Source organism: Schistocerca americana, chromosome 5, assembly GCF_021461395.2.
Source record: "Schistocerca americana isolate TAMUIC-IGC-003095 chromosome 5, iqSchAmer2.1, whole genome shotgun sequence".
NCBI classification, from domain to species: Eukaryota; Metazoa; Arthropoda; class Insecta; order Orthoptera; family Acrididae; genus Schistocerca; species Schistocerca americana.
The window spans coordinates 566,586,124-566,607,019 of NC_060123.1; the positions used below are offsets into that span (position 1 = coordinate 566,586,124).

Below are 20,896 nucleotides of genomic sequence, written 5' to 3' on the forward strand. Positions count from 1 at the left end.
ACTACTGAGCCAATACAATCAAAAGATACGCTCATTTATGCCACATATTTTGATGCAAACTTACTCATCAAAACCTATAAACCACTTTTCGTTGACTTAGAATCATGAAATCTGGCAAGAAGCAAGGTTTCACTGTACAAGTAAAGGAAAAAATACGAAAATGGTGAATTTTTAATTATATCGCAGGAAACAAAAATTTTCGTCATTTATTATCCAATTATCTGTCAGTCCATCTGTTAAGACTCCTTATTCTCAGGAACAGGTACATGTACCAAGTTGAAGTTTACAGCACACACTAAGGTCTCTCGTCGGCTGGTGGTGTAATAAATGTAAACTTCTAAGTCAATGGAGTCAGAAGATAGGCCATTTATGTGACATATTTTGGTCTTCGCAAACTCACTGATAAAACGTATAGGGTACTTCTCGTTGACCTAGAATCATGAATCTGGCAAGAAGCAAGGTTTCACTGTACAAGTAAAGAAAAAATAGGGAAATGGTAAATTTTTGTCGCGAAACAATTTTTTTTTTTTTTTGTCTTTTGTTATCCAAGTGGCTGTCTGTTCATCCCTCTGTTAAGACGCCTTCTTCTCATGACTTTTTGCTACAGGGAATCTCTGTCCGATTACGCATAGTTTGGGTAATCTGGAGTGTCCAAATTTGAGAAAGGTGTCGCCAAAGCTTCTTCAGATCTTGTTTGGTATCCTAATCAGTAATGCAATCCATTAAGTATCAGTATAAAGTGGACGCACGGACTGCACGCGTGTAACGTTTTACAAGGGTACCGCGCCTACTCGTCATCCCCAATTTCACCCAAATTTCTGATGTATGCAGAGTTTGGCCAGAAATGAAAGTAACGAAAGTGGGAGCTTCAGATGGCAAACCATTTAGGAAAAATAATATTTTTGGCGCGGGTCAGGCGATGAACGAGCCATTTACACAGCGTGTCTCAATTCCGTTACGACTGACGCTATGAAAAATAAAAGTAAAGAATTACGTTCATAGAATCACCTTATTAATCCAAAATAGTCTCACATGAGTCAAAAAACAGCTGAAATCATTTTAAAAGTGATTAAAATTCTTCTGGGCATTATGCCGCGTCATTGCTAAAAACTAACAACAATAATAACAAACTAAAACCGACGTTTCGGCCGAAGTGCAACGGCCTTCCTCAGGGCACGACTAGTTTTGCATGTGGATAGGTGCTTCTATTTATTACATACTATCGATGTCTGACGTCACTGCTAGATAACTTTGATTGGCCCTCTAATATGATTGGCTAGTCATGATGTAAGAGAAGATGGAAAGAAAGAGGCTATTCGTGGATGTCCATGTCGTCAACGATTGGAAGCAGTCCGCCAATCAGCGCTCGGCTTCTGGACGGCAAGGTTTCCTCCTGGTGTGCGCTGCGCTGAAGTGGACTGACAGTTGCTCTACAGCTGTTCGTGCGAGCGGTCGCGGGGCAGAAGCTACACGGGACACTGACGTATCTTTTTCTTTTTTTTTAGTTTGACTTCCATGCAATATTGTCGATTCTGTTGCTGTCTAATTGTTTGTTGACTTGTGGTTCAAATGGCTCTGAGCACTATGGGACTCAACTGCTGAGGTCATTAATCCCCTAGAACTTAGAACTAGTTAAACCTAACTAACCTAAGGACATCACAAACATCCATACCCGAGGCAGGATTCGAACCTGCGACCGTAGCGGTCTTGCGGTTCCAGACTGCAGCGCCTTTAACCGCACGGCCACTTCGGCCGGCCTGTTGACTTATGTTTCGTTGTTATTTTTGTAGTAAACAGTTGTATGTTCCGGTATGTTCTGACACTTCTTTAATAATGGTCAAAAATAAACTTAATTTCCAGGTGAAATGTCGTGACAGCAATTATGTCAGACGATCATGTGACATGATTAGAATTGAAAGATGTTTATTACGCTGCAGGCCCAGAATATTACAAATAGTTCTGAGAAGATAACAAAAATAGCGTAGGGTGGTTATAAATGATTCACCGGGTTTAGATGTCGTATAGCTTCAAATAGATAACGCCCATCTATTCAAACTAATAACCGATGATACGAGCTTATTTTAAAGTCTTGTTTATGGCATTGCATGTCTCGTTGCGGTTCACGAGGCGGCAAGGTGGCAGGAGTTTGCGAAATGATGACTAACCAACAGAAAGCATTTTGTATGTTTCAAGAAGACTGAGCCTGCCGCTACCATGCAATGCGCAGTTTGCAGACAGTACGCTTACTAACGATGATTCCGCACAGCACGGTAATGGCTGTGTTACCGTCGCTATGACCCGGCCGTTGTGGCCGAGCGGTTCTAGGCGCTTCAGTCTGGAACCGCGCGACCGCTACGGTCGCAGGTTCGAATCCTGCCTCGTGCATGGATGTGTGTCATCTCCTTAGGTTAGTTAGGTTTAAGTAGTTCTAAGTTCTAGGGGACTGATGACCTCAGATATTAAGTCCCATAGTGCTCAGAGCCATTTGAACCGTCGCTATAGTACGTGGCCCTAAAGGAGAAAAAGTACCATGTCTTGAATCGTTTAACAGTCGTGACGTCATCGCCTATCAGACATTTCAAATTTGTGAACTGTATAACAGAGACATGGGTAAATCGCATTACATATCCACCATGCCGTTGGTTACCAGCACCAGAAATCGTCGTCGTAAATAAATGAATCCGAGTCTGTGTCAGTATGAGTCAAAGGTGTTGACAACTGTAAGAAAATAAAGCTAGTTAGTGATCTTACAGCATGCAGCCACCAACCCACCAAAGGATTTTACGGTGGTATTGCCTGTTCAACGATACAGGCTGCCTCTGTAAAGGAAGAAGCTTTGGGCGATCAGGTGTTCCAGTTGATTGTTCGAGAGGCGTTTCATCGCCGTTCAGAAAAATCTACACGTCTCGCAAGTAGCGAACTGGGCATTCCACAGCCAACAGTATGGAATAGTCTACGCAAGCGATTACGTCAGAAACCAAATCGCATATAGCCGGTGTAACGTTTACGGCCAAGCATCATCAGACGCGAATTTTGTGATTCTTTCCAGGAAGCAGTGGAAAATAGCGAATTACTCCATGACTCGTGTCCACTCGTTCCACATAAAAGGTGAAATGAATCACTACAACGCTCGCATATGCGGCACTGCAAATCCCAGTGCTTCAGTGGAGATTTTAAAGAGATTCTACAAAGGTGAACGTCTTCTGTTTCAAGTAGCAAAGCGTTCGGGCCTTTTTTTTTACTGGGAAAATTGTAATGGATACAATGTACCTAAACATGTTGCAGGAGTGTTTGTTTCCTAAACTAATAGCTGACATCCTAAACTTCATATTCCAACAAGACGAAACTAAGCCCCATTGTAATAGAGTAGTGCGTCGCCATTTGAATGAGAAACTTGCAAACCGGTGGACTGGGAGTTAAGTGCAGGATTGTGTGGTATTCTTATGGTGGTCCTCAGGTCTTTTGACTTCACAGTTTGTGAGTTTTTTCTTTGAGGATACGTGAAAGACAATGTTTACGTACCACCTTTGCCGAAAACTGTGGCTGAACTCCAAGATCGCAGCACTGCTGCACTGGTGAATACATGTCCGAACGTGTATGGGTCGAACTTAACTACTACATGGATGTTTGTCGTGTAACACGAGTAGACTACATAGAACACTGCAATAATGTGCAAGAAACTTGAGAATGTGCTTTTCATTAAATTTATCATTCACTATTTTTATGTGACACTTTGTGAAACACATTCATCCAAAACCCGATGAATCATTTGTAGTCACATCGTACATCGCGACATTTAAAAAAAAACGGAAATTTCCAAATTTTGTTCCCATTCAGAGAGTCGTATCTTTTGAATTTTTGAGATACGCACTTGGTCCTCAGAATGCATTGAAACACTGACAATCCTGTTCCGAACAGCACTTGTCCCATTATAATCGGACAGCTAATTTCTGGGCTGTGAAACCGTTTAACACACGTGTCATGCGAACGAAGTTTTTCGCGGCGGCACTTATATCTAAAGCATTCTCGGTATTCTTGCCGCGTCAGTTCTGGATAAAATCTCGAGTTTTCGACGATTACCTCCATCGTCATCGTCAGGAGCTGACTGTCTTCACTGCTGCTGTGGTAGCCTCTATGTAGCCCAAAGATGGCTTCTGATTGGTCGGCTTATGATTGGTCGGCGATTACATACTGCTGTCGCAGACAGTGTCACAGTGTGGCCGGTGGCGCCACCGCTTCCGTTGGAACGTAAACCTTGGAAGGAACGTCTCTGCTGCTTCTCTGCATCAAGCGTTCGTTTCCACGCACAGCTGAGGTGGTATCCGCTATCGCGGTTAAAGTTATTTTGGCTCATTCTTATTTCAACAGCCTCCTTAATAACATAATCCCAGTACGTGGAGGCATGGGACAGAATTTTTGTTTCATCGAACAATATTTTGTTTGTTCGTGAGGCTGTCTCCGCAATTGCCCATTTCTCCAGTTCTCTATTTTTATATGGCGTTGGTGTTTTGCACAGCGGTCGGAAACGGTTCGAATCGTCTGACCTGTATAATTGCTTCCACACTCACAGGGTACATTGTAAACTCCAGGGACCCTGAGGCCGAGATTGTCCTTAACAGGGCGCATCATCTCCTTAATTTTCTTAGGAGGACGAAAAATCGGTCATATACCTCGTCTACCCAGGACTCTTCCTATTTTGCTGGAAATCGCGCCACAAAAAGGAAGAACCGCAATCGGAGTTTCATCCTGTGAGTGTGCAGCATTTTCACGTTTCCTTCCTTTGGAGAACGCTGCCTTTATATCGCGTGCACCATAGCCATTCTTTCGGAACACGTTCTTCAGATGGTCCTCGTCAGAAACAGTTTTGGCTCTATAATACCAACGTGTTCAAAACGGCTCTCTTCTGAGCAGGATGATGGAAACTCTGTGCATTCAGGTATAACTCGGTATGCGTCGGCATACGGTATACAGAGTGGCCAAGACGCCCGTCCGCCTGTCGTTGTACTAAAACGTCTAAGAAAGGCACTATCCCTTGCTTCTACATCTCGACAGTGAACTGGATGTTCGAATGTATGCTGTTCATGTGTTCCATTAATTGTCCGAGAGCTTCTGCACCATGTTGCCAGATCATAAATGTATCGTCAACGTAACGATAAAATAAGGATGGGCGGACTGGAGCCGAATTTAATGCACGTTCTTCAAAATTCTCCACAAAAAAGTTAGCCAGTGATGGAGACAACGGAGAGCCCATCGCCATACGGTCCGTCATTTCATAAAATTTGTTACCATACAAGAAGTAGGTGGTCGTCATCACGTGCCGGAACAACTTTATAGTTTGAGGAGGAAAAAGATCCGCCAGCATTTTCAAAGCGTCCTCCACAGAAACTATTGTGAACAGCGATACCACATCCAGGCTGACTAAAATGTCATTTGGACCAACTCTAATCTCTTTGATTTTCTCAATGAACATCTGGGAGTTTTTGATGTGATGTTCACACCGGCCGACTATAGGAGTCATCAACTTTGTTAGGTATTTGGCCAGCTTATAAGTAGGAGAACCAATTGCACTGACAATAGGTCTCATAGGAACATTATCCTTGTGGATCTTCGGTAGTCCGTACAATCTGGGCGGTCTAGGAGCTCGGACTCTGAGATTTTTTGTAACATCGTCTGGCAGCCCGGAATTCTTCAGTAACTTCATGGTTTTTCTGCTGTACGTCAAAGTTGGGTCCTGTTTAAGACATTCATACGTACTGTCCTCCAACAGTGATGTCATTTTTCTATGATATTCGGTAGTATTAAGGACCACGGTGGCATTTCCTTTGTCAGCTGGTAATATGACAAGATCTTCATCCTTCCGAAGTAAACGAAGCCCCTCCCTCTCCTCTCTAGTGATATTAGATCTGGGAGGCTTAGCTGAGGCCAAAAAGCGACTGGTAACAAGTCTCACTTCGTCGGCGTCGTCCTGTGCAAGATGCCGCACAGCCTGTTCTACTCCACTGCGATGGGTATAGTACGTGGTGTAGGAGCAAAACTTTATTAAGGGCCGAGATGGCTCCTTTGTCCAGGTTTTTGCGCGACAGGTTGACGACAGTGCGTGCTGTTTCGTACGATGACTCTGATCTTTGCATAGCTGCAAAACGCTCAAATTTATTTGCTTGTTTAGTCGATGTGTGGCTAATATGAGCTCTTTGATGAGCAGCCGTCGTCATATCGACCCACTCCCAGTCAAACGGCAAGAGAACTGTAGATAACAAAAGATGGCAGCTGTATAAACTTCGTGCATTAAGATCCAGTTCGTAACTTGTGTGTCGTAACCTTTCTCTGACGATCGTCCGGCTTGTCTTCTGTAATATATTCTTCATTCCAACCGACTTGATATGGTGTTTAACCACAGCAGACTTAGGCACAATCTCCTTATTGCGACAGCGTTGCAGAAATGCGGAGTTACTCGGCAACTGAGCATATTTGACGCGCAGCTTCTCCAGTTGACGAACCTGGCGTGCGATGTCCTCCCCGTGGAGGACAGTAATATGGGAACGAAGTTTTTCGCTCCTAGACCGCCCAGGTTGTACGGACTACCGAAGATCCACAAGGATAATGTTCCCATGAGACCTATTGCCAGTGAAATTGGTCCTCCTACTTACAAGCTGGCCAAATACCTAACAAAGTTGATGACTCCTATAGTCGGCCGGTGTGAACATCACATCAAAAACTCCCAGATGTTCATTGAGAAAATCAAAGAGATTAGAGTTGGTCCAAATGACATTTTAGTCAGCCTGGATGTGGTATCGCTGTTCACAAAAGTTCCTGTGGAGGACGCTTTGAAAATGCTGGCGGATCTTTTTCCTCCTCAAACTATAAAGTTGTTCCGGCACGTGATGACGACCACCTACTTCTTGTATGGTAACAAATTTTATGAAATGACGGACCGTATGGCGATGGGCTCTCCGTTGTCTCCATCACTGGCTAACTTTTTTGTGGAGAATTTTGAAGAACGTGCATTAAATTCGGCTCCACTCCGCCCATCCTTATTTTATCGTTACGTTGACGATACATTTATGATCTGGCAACATGGTGCAGAAGCTCTCGGACAATTAATGGAACACATGAACAGCATACATTCGAACATCCAGTTCACTGTCGAGATGTAGAAGCAAGGGAGACTGCCTTTCTTAGACGTTTTAGTACAACGACAGGCGGACGGGCGTCTTGGCCACTCTGTATACCGTATGCCGACGCATACCGAGTTATATCTGAATGCACAGAGTTTCCATCATCCTGCTCAGAAGAGAGCCGTTTTGAACACGTTGGTATTATAGAGCCAAAACTGTTTCTGACGAGGACCACTTAAGGTCCGAGATTAACCATCTGAAGAACGTGTTCCGAAAGAATGGCTATGGTGCACGCGATATAAAGGCAGCGTTCTCCAAAGGAAGGAAACGTGAAAATGCTGCACACTCAAAGGATGAAACTCCGATTGCGGTTCTTCCACTTTGGAGGTAGGTCTAAATTTACAAACACTCTTCTTCTGTAGTCTATGAGCAAAAGCCGTATTATCTCCCATATAGAACAGTTCATCACAAAAAGAAAGGCACGAATCTCGTTGTGGCGCATACACACTGAAGAGCAATAGAAACTGGTACGCCTGCCTAATATAGCATGAGGCCCCCGCGAGAGTGCAGAAATGACGCAACACGACATGGCAGGGACTCGACTTATGTCTGAAGTAGTGCTGGAGGGAAATGACACCATGAATCCTGCAGGGCTGTCCATAAATCCGTAAGAGTACGGGAGGGTGGAGATCTCTTCTGAACAGCACAGATTTGCTCAATAGCGTTCATCACTAGGGAGTCTGGTAGCCAGCACAAATGTTTAAACTGAGAACAGTGATCATGGAGCCACTCTGTGGCAATTCTGGACGTGTGGGATGTCGTATTGTCCTGCTGGAATAGCCCAGCAATTCCGTCGAAATGCAGAATGGACATGAATGGATGCAGGTGATCAGACAGGATGCTTACGTACGATTCACTTCTCAGAGTCGTATCTAGACGTATCAGAGGTCCCATATCACACCAACCGCTTACGCCCCACACCATTACAGAGCCTCTGCCAACTTGAACGGTCCCCTGCTGACATGCATTCATGAGGTTGTCTCCATACACGTCCATCCGCTCGACACAATTTGAAACGAGACTCGTACGACCAGGAAACTTGTTTCCAGTCATCAACAGTCCCATGGTGTTGACGGGCCCAGGTGAGGCGTGAAGCTTTGTGTCGTGCAGTCATCAAGAGTACACGACTAGGCCTTCGGCTCCAAAAGCCCACATCCACGATGTTTCGTTCAATGGTTCCGCACGTTGACACTTGCTGATGGCCCAGCATTGAAATCTGCACTTCTGCCAAGTTCAACGATTCTCTTCGGTCGTCGTTGGTACCTTTCTTGCAGAATCTTTTACCGGCGGCACCGATGTCGGAGATTTGATGTTTTACCGGATTCCTGATATTCACGGTACATTCGTGAAATGGTCGTATGGGAAAATCCCCGCTTCATCGCTACCTCGGAGATAGTGTGTCCCATCGCTCGTGCAACGACTATAACACCACTTACAAACTTACTTAAATCTTAATAACCTGCCATTGTAACCGCAGTAACCATACACTTGTTCATATAGGCGTTGCCAACCGCAGCGCCGCATTCTGCCTGTTTACATATCTCTATATTTGAAAACTCACGCCTACACCAGTTTCTTTGGCACTTCAATGTATTTTATTGTAACAGAATGTAGATGACGGACAGAAAAATGCACTAGTTAGTTTAAAAAATGGCTTCTTATTCCAAATTTACTACCAGCACAATCAGTTAAATTCAATTTAGCAGTTTATTCTAAGCAGAAAATTACATACGACTTATGCTTTTAGAAAGGAAGGTTTGGAGGGACCAGTGATAGAAACAGGAGAGTTGATTATTTTTGTTGAATCTCTTTATTACTGTCTTACGAGAGATGATGTCCTTCTGTATTCAGAAATATAGTAACAGTCGATTATACGTATACCCATCCCATAACGTCACACTTATCATCATACATTTGACACATTTTTCCTAGACCCATTATTTTTCTTTCATTGTAGTTACACTTGGTCAAATAAAGCAACATTCCACCTTCAGCACCTCCTTGATTTTTTTCTGGCTCTTTTCTCAGTGCGTTCTAATTTTTCAGTTTTTTTTTTTTATAAAAATTCACTTTTGCTCTTGATTCTTTTTATTTTGTTCGTGCTTGGTCTTCTAAATTTAAAATTTGTTCCTGAAAGAGTTTCCCTGTGCTATATACGATTCTTGAATATTATCTGTTTCCTGTCTGACCATTTATTTCTATGAATCAAGCCTTTGTTGAGCACTTTTCCATAAAAACGCGCCTGCCGGGGTGGCCGAGCGGTTCTAGGCGTTACAGTCTGGAACCGCGCGACCGCTACGGTCGCAGGTTCGAATCCTGCCTCGGGCATGGATGTGTGTGATGTCCTTAGGTTAGTTAGGTTTAAGTAGTTCTAAGTTCTAGGGGACTGATGACCTCAGAAGTTAAGACCCATAGTGCTCAGAGCCATTTGAGCCCATAAAAACGCAGAAAATGTTGTCATTTATTACAAAACACGTTCAAAAATAAATATCTGATGTTTCATGACCTCAGAAATACACAGTATACTTAGGTAAGTTCCTCATCAGTTTTTTCTATGAATATTTGTCTGCATTGGACCCTCTGCTTTTCTTTCAATTCTTCTTCAAGTTTACATTTGACTGTTAAGTATCCACTGGAATATAAGCATTTTAGTGTAAGATAGTGTCTGAGCTCTTCCTTTATTTATAGTCATTTCTTATTATTCGTGTTTTTTGTTAAATTATATGCTCCTTCCATGCTACTGATTCTTCTGTTTATAATTTTCATAAGCCATTTTCTCGTATGATTACTGCAGGATACTAAAACTTTCCCACCTATTTATGTCGACATGTGTTTCGCTGGCAAACAGGAGAATGCCTTCCAGATATGTGGAAGTATCAGGAAAATTTTTCTCGATGGGGAGCTGGCAGGAAAATTGTACACCTTGGATGGACCCAAACCAGCAGTTCTAGGCTAAGAACCCGACCCTAATTCTGAAACACTTTAACACAATCAGTTCTGTCTCTCAAATAGACGACTTGAAAAGTGCATACGCAAGTGGAGTATAGACGTAACTCGCACTGTAGCTGCAGCCTTCTTCGTGCTGCCGAGAGCACTGAACGACCTTGGCCCTGCTCGACGGCTTGCAGCGAGTGGCCAATACACGGCCTTTTACATTCCACTTCACTGCAGCTTTCTAAACATTACACTAACTAGCCATTGCTTAGCAGCTGTTAAGCACTTACTTAAGCTATATACAGTACAGTGCATCAATTTTCGTCTTAAGCGTCGCCTTACCCTACTACTCTTCTCTTGACGCATCCGTAATCTTTAGTTGCGTCACGTACACAAGAAAAAATACACAAAATGCACGACAGTGACGCTGATGCCTTTAATCAGAATAGTTGTGGTTATTAATACTGCAGTCGAAAGGAAATGTAACCAGGAAGTCAACTCCCTTGAAAATTGCCTGATAAACAGAGCCTTGCAGGCAATGGGGACTCAGAAATTTGCATTACGTAACTAGTGACGCAGAAATTGCCGACATCTCTGCTAACAAAAGCTCCGCTTGTTCTGTCTTAACAGATCTAACATACACTGGCGGAAAAAACTGCAAAACAAAGAAGGCGCTGTGTGACAAACGAAAGTTGGTAGGTATGTTCTTTGTCTGAAATATGATATCTATTAAAATTTCGGACCAGTCACATGAGGATGCAGATCAGGTTTGCTTTCAGTTCACGATGTAATGGTCGTGAGCGTTAGTTACCTTTGAGATTGGACTTTGTGAGTTGATGTTAGTCAAGAATGCCTTTAAGGCAATACAGACACCCTCATCAACACCTCACCGAGTTTGAGAAAGCTCCCGTAATGGGGCTACGAGATACTGGATGTTCCTTCTGAGATACTGCAGAAAGACTTTGTAGGAATGTAGCCATTGGACATAATTACTGGCAGCGTTGGTCTACATCTACATTCTATATTTATACCCTGCAAGCCACCCAACGGTGTGTGGCGGAGGGCACTTTACGTGCCACTGTCATTACCTCCCTTTCCTGTTCCAGTCGAGTATGGTTCGCGGGAAGAACGACTGCCGGAAAGCCTCCGTACGCGCTCGAATCTCTCTAATTTTACACTCGTGATCTCCTCGGAAGGTATAAGTAGGGGGAAGCAATATATTCTATACCTCATCCAGAAACGCACCCTCTCGAAACCTGCACAGCAAGCTACACCGCGATGCGGAGCGCCTCTCTTGCAGAGTCTGCCACTTGAGTTTGCTAAACATCTCCGTAACGCTATCACGCTTACCAAATAACCCTGTGACGAAACGCGCCGCTCTTCTTTGGATCTTCTCTATCTCCTCTGTCAACCCGACCTGGTACGGATCCCACACTGATCAGCAATACTCAAGTATAGGTCGAACGAGTGTTTTGTAAGCCACCTCCTTTGTTGATGGACTACATTTTCTAAGCACTCTCACAATGAATCTCAACCTGGTACCCGCCTTACCAACAACTAATTTTATATGATCATTCCACTTCAAATCGTTCCGTACGCATACTCCCAGATATTTTACAGAAGTAACTGCTACAGATGTTTGTTCCACTATCATATAATCATACAATAAAGGATCCTTCTTTCTATGTATTCGCAATACATTACATTTGTCTATGTTAAGGGTCAGTTGCCACTCCCTGCATCAAGTGCCCATCCGCTGCAGATCTTCCTGCATTTCGCTGCAATTTTCTAATGCTGCAACTTCTCTGTATACTACTGCATCATCCGCGGAAACCATCATGGAACTTCCGACACTATCTACTAGGTCATTTATATATATTGTGAAAAGCAATGGTCCCATAACACTCCCCGGTGGCACGCCAGAGGTTACGTTAACGTCTGTAGACGTCTCTCCATTGAGAACAACATGCTGTGTTCATGGGACTATGCGACCGCAACAAGACCGGGGTCCGAGCGGCCACTTGGCACTTGGATTTGGATTGCATTGTTTGGGGGAAGAGACCAAACAGTGAGGTCATCGGTCTCATCAGATTAGGGAAGGACGCGGAAGGAAGTCGGCCGTGCCCTTTCAATGGAACCATCCCGGCATTTGCCTGGAGCGATTCAGGGAAATCACGGAAAACCTAAATCAGGATGGCCGGACTTGGCATTACCGAGAGAGAAGATGGTCGTGCTCGACGTATGACTCTAGCGTATCGTACTGCATCTGCAGCAGCAATTTGAGCAGCAGTTGGCTGCACAGTGACATAACGAACTGTTACAAATCTATCACTTCAAGGACAGCTCCGAGCCAGACGCGCTGTAGCGTGCATTTCACGGACCCCAAATCACCGTCCTTTGCGACTTCAGTGGTAACAAGCAAGGGCTCTTTGGAGCGCAGGATGGAGGTCTATTCTGTTTTCTGATGAACGTCGGTTCTGCCTCGGTGCCAGTGATGGCCGGTGTTGGTTAGAAGGAAGCCAGTTTAGGGCATGCAACCAGCCTGTCTGGGTGCTAGACACACTGGACCTACATCTGGAGGTATCGTCTGGGGTGCGATTTCGTATAACATCAGGCGCACTTTCCTGGTTATTCCATGCATCCGGACTGCAAATTTGTACGTCAATCAGGTGATCCAACCTGATATGCTGCCATTCATGAACAGCATTTGAGGGTGTATTTCCAATAGGATAACGCTCGTCCACATACTGCTGTTGTAACGCAACATGCTCTACTGAGTGCCTACACGTTGCCTTGGCCTGTTCGACCACCAGATCTCTCTCCAATCGAGCACATATGGGACATCATCGGACAGAAAACTTCAGCGTCATCCACAACCACCATTAACCGTCTTTGTATTGACCGACCAGGTGCAACAGACATGGACTCCATCCCACAAACTGACATCCGACACTTCTACAACACAAGGCATCCACGTTGGCATGCCTGCATTCAACATTCTGGCGGTTACGCCGGTTATTAACATACCAACATTTCACATTTGCAGTGGCTTACCTCGCACTTACATTAACCAATGGTCTTGCAGTGTTAATCACTTAAACATGTTACCTAGAGAAACCATTCCCGAAATTTCATTATTCTATGTTAATCATTTTTGGAGTCGTGATTTTTGTTCGCAGTGTATCTGACGAACGTAGAGCTTGGAACAGTTTGCTGGACTAGATAACCAGTTATTTTGGGACAAGACGTCGCGCGTACTGTGTCTCAAGATTCGACCTGTGTATATGAACACAGAATAAAGAATATGCAACTTAAGTATTTTTTACAGTGTTCAGAAAACAGAACTACACCGTAAAGCTTTAAACAAAGAATTGTATGTAAATTGTTAATTACTAAAATAAACATTGTTGATTTACAAACAGGAAATTTCCTAAATCGCTTCGTAAACTGATATCAGCATAGCTCCCACTCCCCCCCCCCCCCCCCCCCCTCTTTCAAATAGAACGTTCTCCTTTTTCAAAATCGTATTAATCGTACAACCCTTAATATTATTCGAACTTCGGTCTTAGAGCCGTTTACTATGTTATTAGTTAGCTGTGTTTAATGTAACACGTGTGATTTCATAGTTGAAGTTACGGACAGCGACTAAAGATAACGAAAGATTGAAAGTAGATCAGAGTTTAATGTCCGGCCGACGAAGAGGTCATTGCAGATGGATCACAAGTTCGGAAAGTGGGAAGGGATGGAGCAGGAAGTCGGCCGGGGAAGCGATTTGGGGAAGCCACGGAAAACCTGAATCTAGATGGCCAGACATTGACATGACCTGCCGCCTGGCAGTCTGGATCCAATTATCAATGTGAATTTTCCCATCATCTTCTAGCAGGTCTTCTTAATGGTCTTTCCATATCTTTTACACTACAGGAAAGAAGTTCCTTCAACTATCAGATATACATTCGTCGAGCTACATGTCCTGTTTACGTCTATTCCCTGCTCTATTAGCTTCTTTTTCCATCTCTCCTAGAAATTCCCATAAGGCATCTCACTGAGCAATCCCCTGTTTTTAATTGTGTTTGCGTTGAAACTCAATGTCTCATTGATGTAAGTCAAAACTGGCAATACACTCTCAATGTAAACTTTCTTTTTCAGTCACAGAAGAAGGTTATGTATGGCAATCGTATTTAGATTACCAAACCAGACCAAATTATTTTACCCTTCTGTTTATTTCTTTAACTGTCCAATTGTAATCATAAATTTGCAATCAGAAAAACGCACTGGTTGCACTTTTATGTTTCTTTTAATTGCCACGATCTGTGTCGGACCCAAGGCCACTTTCCATTGACTATTTGAACAATATTTTAAAAAAAAAGTACAATGGAATAAGTTACATGGCAAAGAAAGTAACAACAAACACCAAAAGCGAACGTCTAAAATAAATAATGTTGCAATAACATCTCGTCAACAAACATCGCCACACAGCATAGCAAAATAACTAATGTTGTATAGCAGCTCCTTCACAATTTAAGAAAACAATATTCACTCTAAGACCGAAGAAACGACACACGACAAAGAAATTATCCTAATACAACGGAAATCAGCAGATGTGATGTACATGCACAACAAACAAATGATTATAGTTACAGAAAAATTGGGTGATTTATTCGAGAAAAAGAGTTTCACAAATTAAGCAAGTTAATAACGCGTTGGTCCACCTTTCGCCCTTATGCAAACGGTTATTGATATGCATTCATTGACAGAGTTGTCAGATGTCCTCCTGACGGATGTGCCAAATTCTGTCCAATTGACGCGATAGATCGTCAGAATACCAAGCTGGTTGGAGGGCTCTGCCCGTAAGGCTCCAACTCCAAACTTTCTCAGCTGGGAAGAGAACCGGCGCCCTTACTGGCAAGGAAGGCTCTGACAAGCACGAAGACAAACAGTAGAAACCCTCGCCGTATGTGTGTGTGTGGGGGGGGGGGGGGGGAGGGGGGAGCGTTGTCTTGCTGAAATGTGAGCCTAGGATGGCTTGCCACGAAGGATAACAAAACGGCACATAGAATATCATCAACTTAACGTTGTGCTCAAAGGGTAACGCGGATAACAACCAAAGAACCAAAGGGTTCCTGCTATGAAAAGAAATGGCACCCCAGACTACCACTCCTGGTTCTCGGGCCGTATGACGTGCGACAGTTTGGTTTTCCACTGCTGTCCAGGGCGTCTCCGGACACGTCTTCTCTGGTCATCGGAGTTTAGTTCGAAATGCCACTCATCACTGAAGACAAGTGTACTCTAGGCACTGAGATTCCAGGCTGAGCATTATGAACAGGGCTCGCCAACCAGTTTGGTATTCTCTTCAATAAACTATGCAATTTTTCTGAAACTATAATCATTTTGTTTCGGGTGGAGTGACAGTTTATAAGGAGGACCAGCAGACAGAGGTGAAGATGAACTGTGAGAATCAAATAAGCCTAAGGACAAAGCACAGAATGAATTTTCACTCCTCGTCATAGGAGTGTGCACTGATTTCAAACTTTCTATCAGATTAAAACTGTGTGTCGGACTGGGATTCCAACGTGGGACCTTTGCCTTTCGCGGGCAAGTGCTCTACCGGCTGAACTATCCACGCACGACGCGGTCTCAGATCTTTACTTCCGCCAGTACGTCATCTCCTACCTTCCAAACTTCACAGAACTTCTCTTGCATACCTTGAGGGATTAGCAGTCCTGGAACAAAAGATACTGCGGAGACATGGCTTCACCACAGCCTGGGTAGGTGGGAGATGAGGTACTGGCGAAAGTAAAGCTGTGAGGGGCCTCGGGAGTCGTGCCTGAATAGCTCAGTTGGTAGAACAGACAAAAGGTAAAAGTTTCAGGTCGTGTCCCGGTCCCGCACACAGTGTTAATGTGCTAGAAAGTTTCATAAGTACAGTGCTTTGAAAGTGAAACAAAATACAGAAATACACGAAATTTAAAAGATTTGGTTGGATGTATAAGAGAAAGAAACGAAAAAAGACAGCAGATGACACTCAGAGAACCTAAGACGAAAGCAGAGTCGAATTTGGGAAGCCAGCGGTAGCAATCAAGTGAAGACAACAGGTGCATCTCCGCACGCAAACAAGATGTTTACGCGACGTGAATGCTGTTTACTTAAGTGAGGCACACGTATTGTGTAAAGGTGAAACCTAGTCAACAGCACAGTGTCGTCAGTATAATGATGGTGTTTCAAATATGTTTCTTTAACAACTATTACTCCTTCGTTTTCCCAGTGTAGACTCGCTCTAGGGCTACTGAGAATTGTTAAGGCATTACGAAATCTTGTTGCTCGCCTGGCTCTTTAAATTTTTAATATCTCACGAGCCTGATCAAGTCTGATGGAAGCTTCAGCACCGGCCGGGGTGGCCGAGCGGTTCTAGGCGCTCAGTCGGGAACCGCGCGACCGCTACGGTCGCAGGTTCGAATCCTGCCTCGGGCATGTATGTGTGTGATGTCCTTAGGTTAGTTAGGTTTAAGTAGTTCTAAGTTCTAGGGGACTGATGACCTCAGAAGTTAAGTCCCGTAGTGCTCAGAGCCATTTGGCAATTGAATCTCAATGTAGACAAGTGTAATGTGCTGCGAATATACAGAAAGATAGATCCTTTATCATTTAGCTACAAAATAGCAGGTCAGCAACTGGAAGCAGTTAATACCATAAATTATCTGGGAGTACGCATTAGGAGTGATTTAAAATGGAATGATCATATAATGTTGATCGTCGGTAAAGCAGATGCCAGACTGAGATTCATTGGAAGAATCCTAAGGAAATGCAATCCGAAAACAAAGGAAGTAGGTTACAGTACGCTTGTTCGCCCACTGCTTGAATACTGCTCAGCAGTGTGGGATCCGTACCAGATAGGGTTGATAGAAGAGATAGAGAAGATCCAACGGAGAGCAGCGCGCTTCGTTACAGGATCATTTAGTAATCGCGAAAGCGTTACGGAGATGATAGATAAACTCCAGTGGAAGACTCTGCAGGAGAGACGCTCAGTAGCTCGGTACGGGCTTTTATTGAAGTTTCGAGAACATACCTTCACCGAAGAGTCAAGCAGTATATTGCTCCCTCCTACGTATATCTCGCGAAGAGACCATGAGGATAAAACCAGAGAGATTAGAGCCCACACAGAGGCATACCGACAGTCCTTCTTTCCACGAACAATACGAGACTGGAATAGAAGGGAGAACCGATAGAGGTACTGAAGGTACCCTCCGCCACACACCGTCAGGTGGCTTGCGGAGTATGGACGTAGATGTAGATGTAGATTTGAACATTTTTTGAAGCTTCAGTATTGGAACGGTCACTTCCGTGCAATAACACTGGCTGAATCAATATACGAGTATTTCCACTCAAAGGCTGCTACGAGTAGTATAGCCTATTGCTGTAACTGTGACGAAAAATTTCTCAAAGTCTATGAATCCCAGAGAATGTGGTAAGTCTTCTCATTGCTCCATTCAATAATTTTATCAAATACTTGCATGTGGCCCACCGTACTAACCTGACTTCCGAAGTCTGCTTGCCACTTTGTTTCATCAGAATCGAATGTTTTCTCAGTGCATTTGGTGAAATTTTTAGTGCTTACATCACCAAAGGACTGACAGGACTGCAGTTTTTCATACCTTGTCCGTCTTCTTTCTCATGAAGTAGATTACCGATTTCCTCCAGTTTTGGAAGGGTCTTCTTTCTCACATATTCTGTAAACAATTTCGCATGTTCCTACTGCAGCATTTTACCTCAAGCTTTAACCATTTTTATTGGAATACCTTCACTTCCACACACATCTTCTACCTGCGGACTGCCATAATTTTCTTAATTTACAGCAGCGAAAACAGAGAAGGTGTAAAGAATTGGAAAAACATTGGTGGTCTATTAAATCTAACCAAAATGTTCGGTGAACTGAGGTAAATTTCAGACTGTAATCAGACTAAAGTAGAATGTGACATCAAAGTTGGATAACAAGGAAGACATAAATGATTTCTTTTTTAAGGAGCACCAAGTATGAGTTATCACATGTTTCAGGATTTCTAGACAAGTTTTCGCTAACTTACAGCTTATTCCGAGTTTACAGATAGTCAACAAAACTAGGGTTTAGACTTGTCGATTTGTTAAGCAACTCTAACAGGTAAAATAGTGAGAATAAAAAAATTTGTTTTTAAACAGAGAAGTAGAACAAAATGAATACAAAGAACCACAACTATTTTCTAAAGAGTTGAAATCGTGTTCGAATTTCGTTACAGAGATGTAGATGAACTGTGCTTCTGATATCAACACTGTATAATATTTGTGTAACTTTTATTTCTTTATTTTTCGACCGGCTACGAGCTTCCACAATGAACTTCCGTATTCGATAGTGCAAACGTGAGATTAGGCGCAAAATTATCTCTACTAGCATCGAAACTGACAACCAGTATGCTGAAAGATTGTTCAGTGAAGGCTAACTAAGTTGGTGAATTCACTTACTTTAAGCAACCGAAAAGGGAGTGCGAACGGATAATGCAAAAAATAATCAGGAAATTAGAAATGAAACAGATATCATTTGGGAAAATGAATGCCGCATTGAAAAGTAAGTATGTAATATGCCTGAAAAGTAAGGTCAGCAAGCACTGTATGATAAGGATTCTAATCTATGGTAGTCAAATATGCAGCTCAGTGGCACAAACCATCCAGAAACTGAGAACTTTCCAGTGGCTAATAAGAAGCAGTCTGTCAATAACAACGCGAGAGGCAGGTAGGAATGAAGGGACGTCTCATTCACTGCTAACGAATCGAAATGCGGTAAAGTGTGCAAAGTTTACGTTCAGTGCTAAATGACATTCTTCCTTACACGTTCTGTGCGATTATGTTGTGAAAAAAAATGGTTCAAATGGCTCTGAGCACTATGGGACTTAACATCTCAGGTCATCAGTCCCCTAGAACGTAGAACTACTTAAACCTAACTAACCTAAGGACATCACACACATCCATGCCCGAGGCAGGATTCGAACCTGCGACCGTACCGGTGGCGCGGTTCCAGACTGTAGCGCCTAGAACCGCTCGTCCACAGCGGCCGGCGCCGTCAGAGGTATCAGAACGATTTTCGCTTATAAACTTCGGCTCCGTCGTTTCCAGACTCGGGTTTCTTACCTCAAATTGATATATTTATCCTTCTCCACCACCCGTGAAAGTTTGTAACATCACGGAATCACGCTGTATATGTAACTGTAGACGAAGACGCTCGTCCATAACAACTGTAGTCGACACATACTTGGTATTGCGTAGCACGTCAGAGAAATCCAGCGCGTCAGTTGACCTCTAATTGTTACCCAAAGCAGTAAAGAGATAGATTGCCACCAGAATTTAATGCCTGGATATGAACAGACATTGACTTTGACCTTGACAAGCACAGTGACGACCTCTCACAAATAAACTACTACAGCTGTGTCTTTCACTTCTTACGTAATTCATTACGGCTTCAAAAGTGAATTTGCTTAAATGATCACTGATGTGACTGAGGGCTGGTGATGTACTGCTACAACCATTAACCGTACAACTAACTTGTAAGCAAATGTAAACTTGACCGAAAGCAGTGACTCACGTGAAGTGCGTTCGGCAGACAGCCGGTTTCGCAGAGCCTGCCGAGTTGTTTCGAAGGCGGCCGACGCTATAACTGCTCGCGGAGCAGCTTGCTGCGGCTATATAGCGGGACGTGGCCGTGTGACGGCGGCTGACGCTACGCCATCTCTTACCGGGATTTCTCGCTACCGTGACAGAGTCAGTTCGCGCCGCCCCCGTACCCTTTGCGTTGTGAATCATGGGCCAAAGTTCATTTTTTCACCCAGTAAACTTAGCACTGCGCAAACCAAGAGACGCATCTTTACAGCGCTCCATCTTATCAGTACCAACGACCGTGAGAGCAGCCCTTACCAGGGATGTGACGTAAACTGTTACAAATAAGACCGTGGAAACAACAAGCTAACATTACGAACGGCAGCCACTGTTAAAGTGATGTGATGGTTTCGGCGCTTGGCCTGCGCGGTATTTCAACGTGCAACATCACGCGTGTTGCACTCGTAGATGTTACGATTGCTATACCGATAACGCAGCGCCATCCGGCGTTACAACAAAGATCATGTGAAGCCAAAACAACAACAAAAAGAAAACAAATTTCTCCTTCCGTTCTTCGAGACAGACAGGGGAAGGAAATTTAGCGTCTAGCATTGCGTCGACGACGATATAAGACACCACACATAAGCACGCATAAGAAAAGCACTGGCCTAGGAAATTGGACATGTCCTCTTTCAAAGGCACCATCCCAGCATTTGTGGAAAATGATCTATGGAAGCCAAAGACAGTCTAATCTGGATGGCTAACGGGAATCTGAACTTTGGTCCTCCCAGATGGACTCACATTTCGTGCCTAGTATTTTCTGCTTTTTAATTTTAGCTCTAAAAGGCGTTGTATGAGCACATTGCCATTATACGGATACCAATGTAGATATCATGCGAAAAACATATCCTCCAGTAAATAGCATGTTATATCGATGGCTTTCGAAATGCTTAAGTGCCAATCCAGTGGTCACTGTCCAGACGGACGTAGCGTTTACTACTGAATGCACGTAATACTAACATTCATGAAAACCTTTTTAGACTCAGTTTCCGCGGGCGGTTACCGCCAGTCATTCTCGACATCACACTGTTACTATACAGCGTATCCTAGGAGAAACGGTTAATATTCGGAGATATGATTGCAATGAACATTCGAAAAAAAAATTCTAGTAAAGA

General features: G+C 43.6%; 1 protein-coding gene across 1 annotated transcript in view; it reads right to left on the bottom strand.

The window, feature by feature from the left end:
• LOC124615797 (probable cytochrome P450 6a13) overlaps positions 1-19,831 on the bottom strand; it is a 77,815-nt gene extending 57,984 nt beyond the window's left edge. The window contains exon 1 of the mRNA XM_047143926.1: positions 19,711-19,831. The gene's annotated coding sequence lies outside the window, so the exon portion shown is untranslated. The remainder of the gene's footprint in view (positions 1-19,710) is intronic.
• Between the last annotated feature and the right edge of the window lie 1,065 nt (positions 19,832-20,896).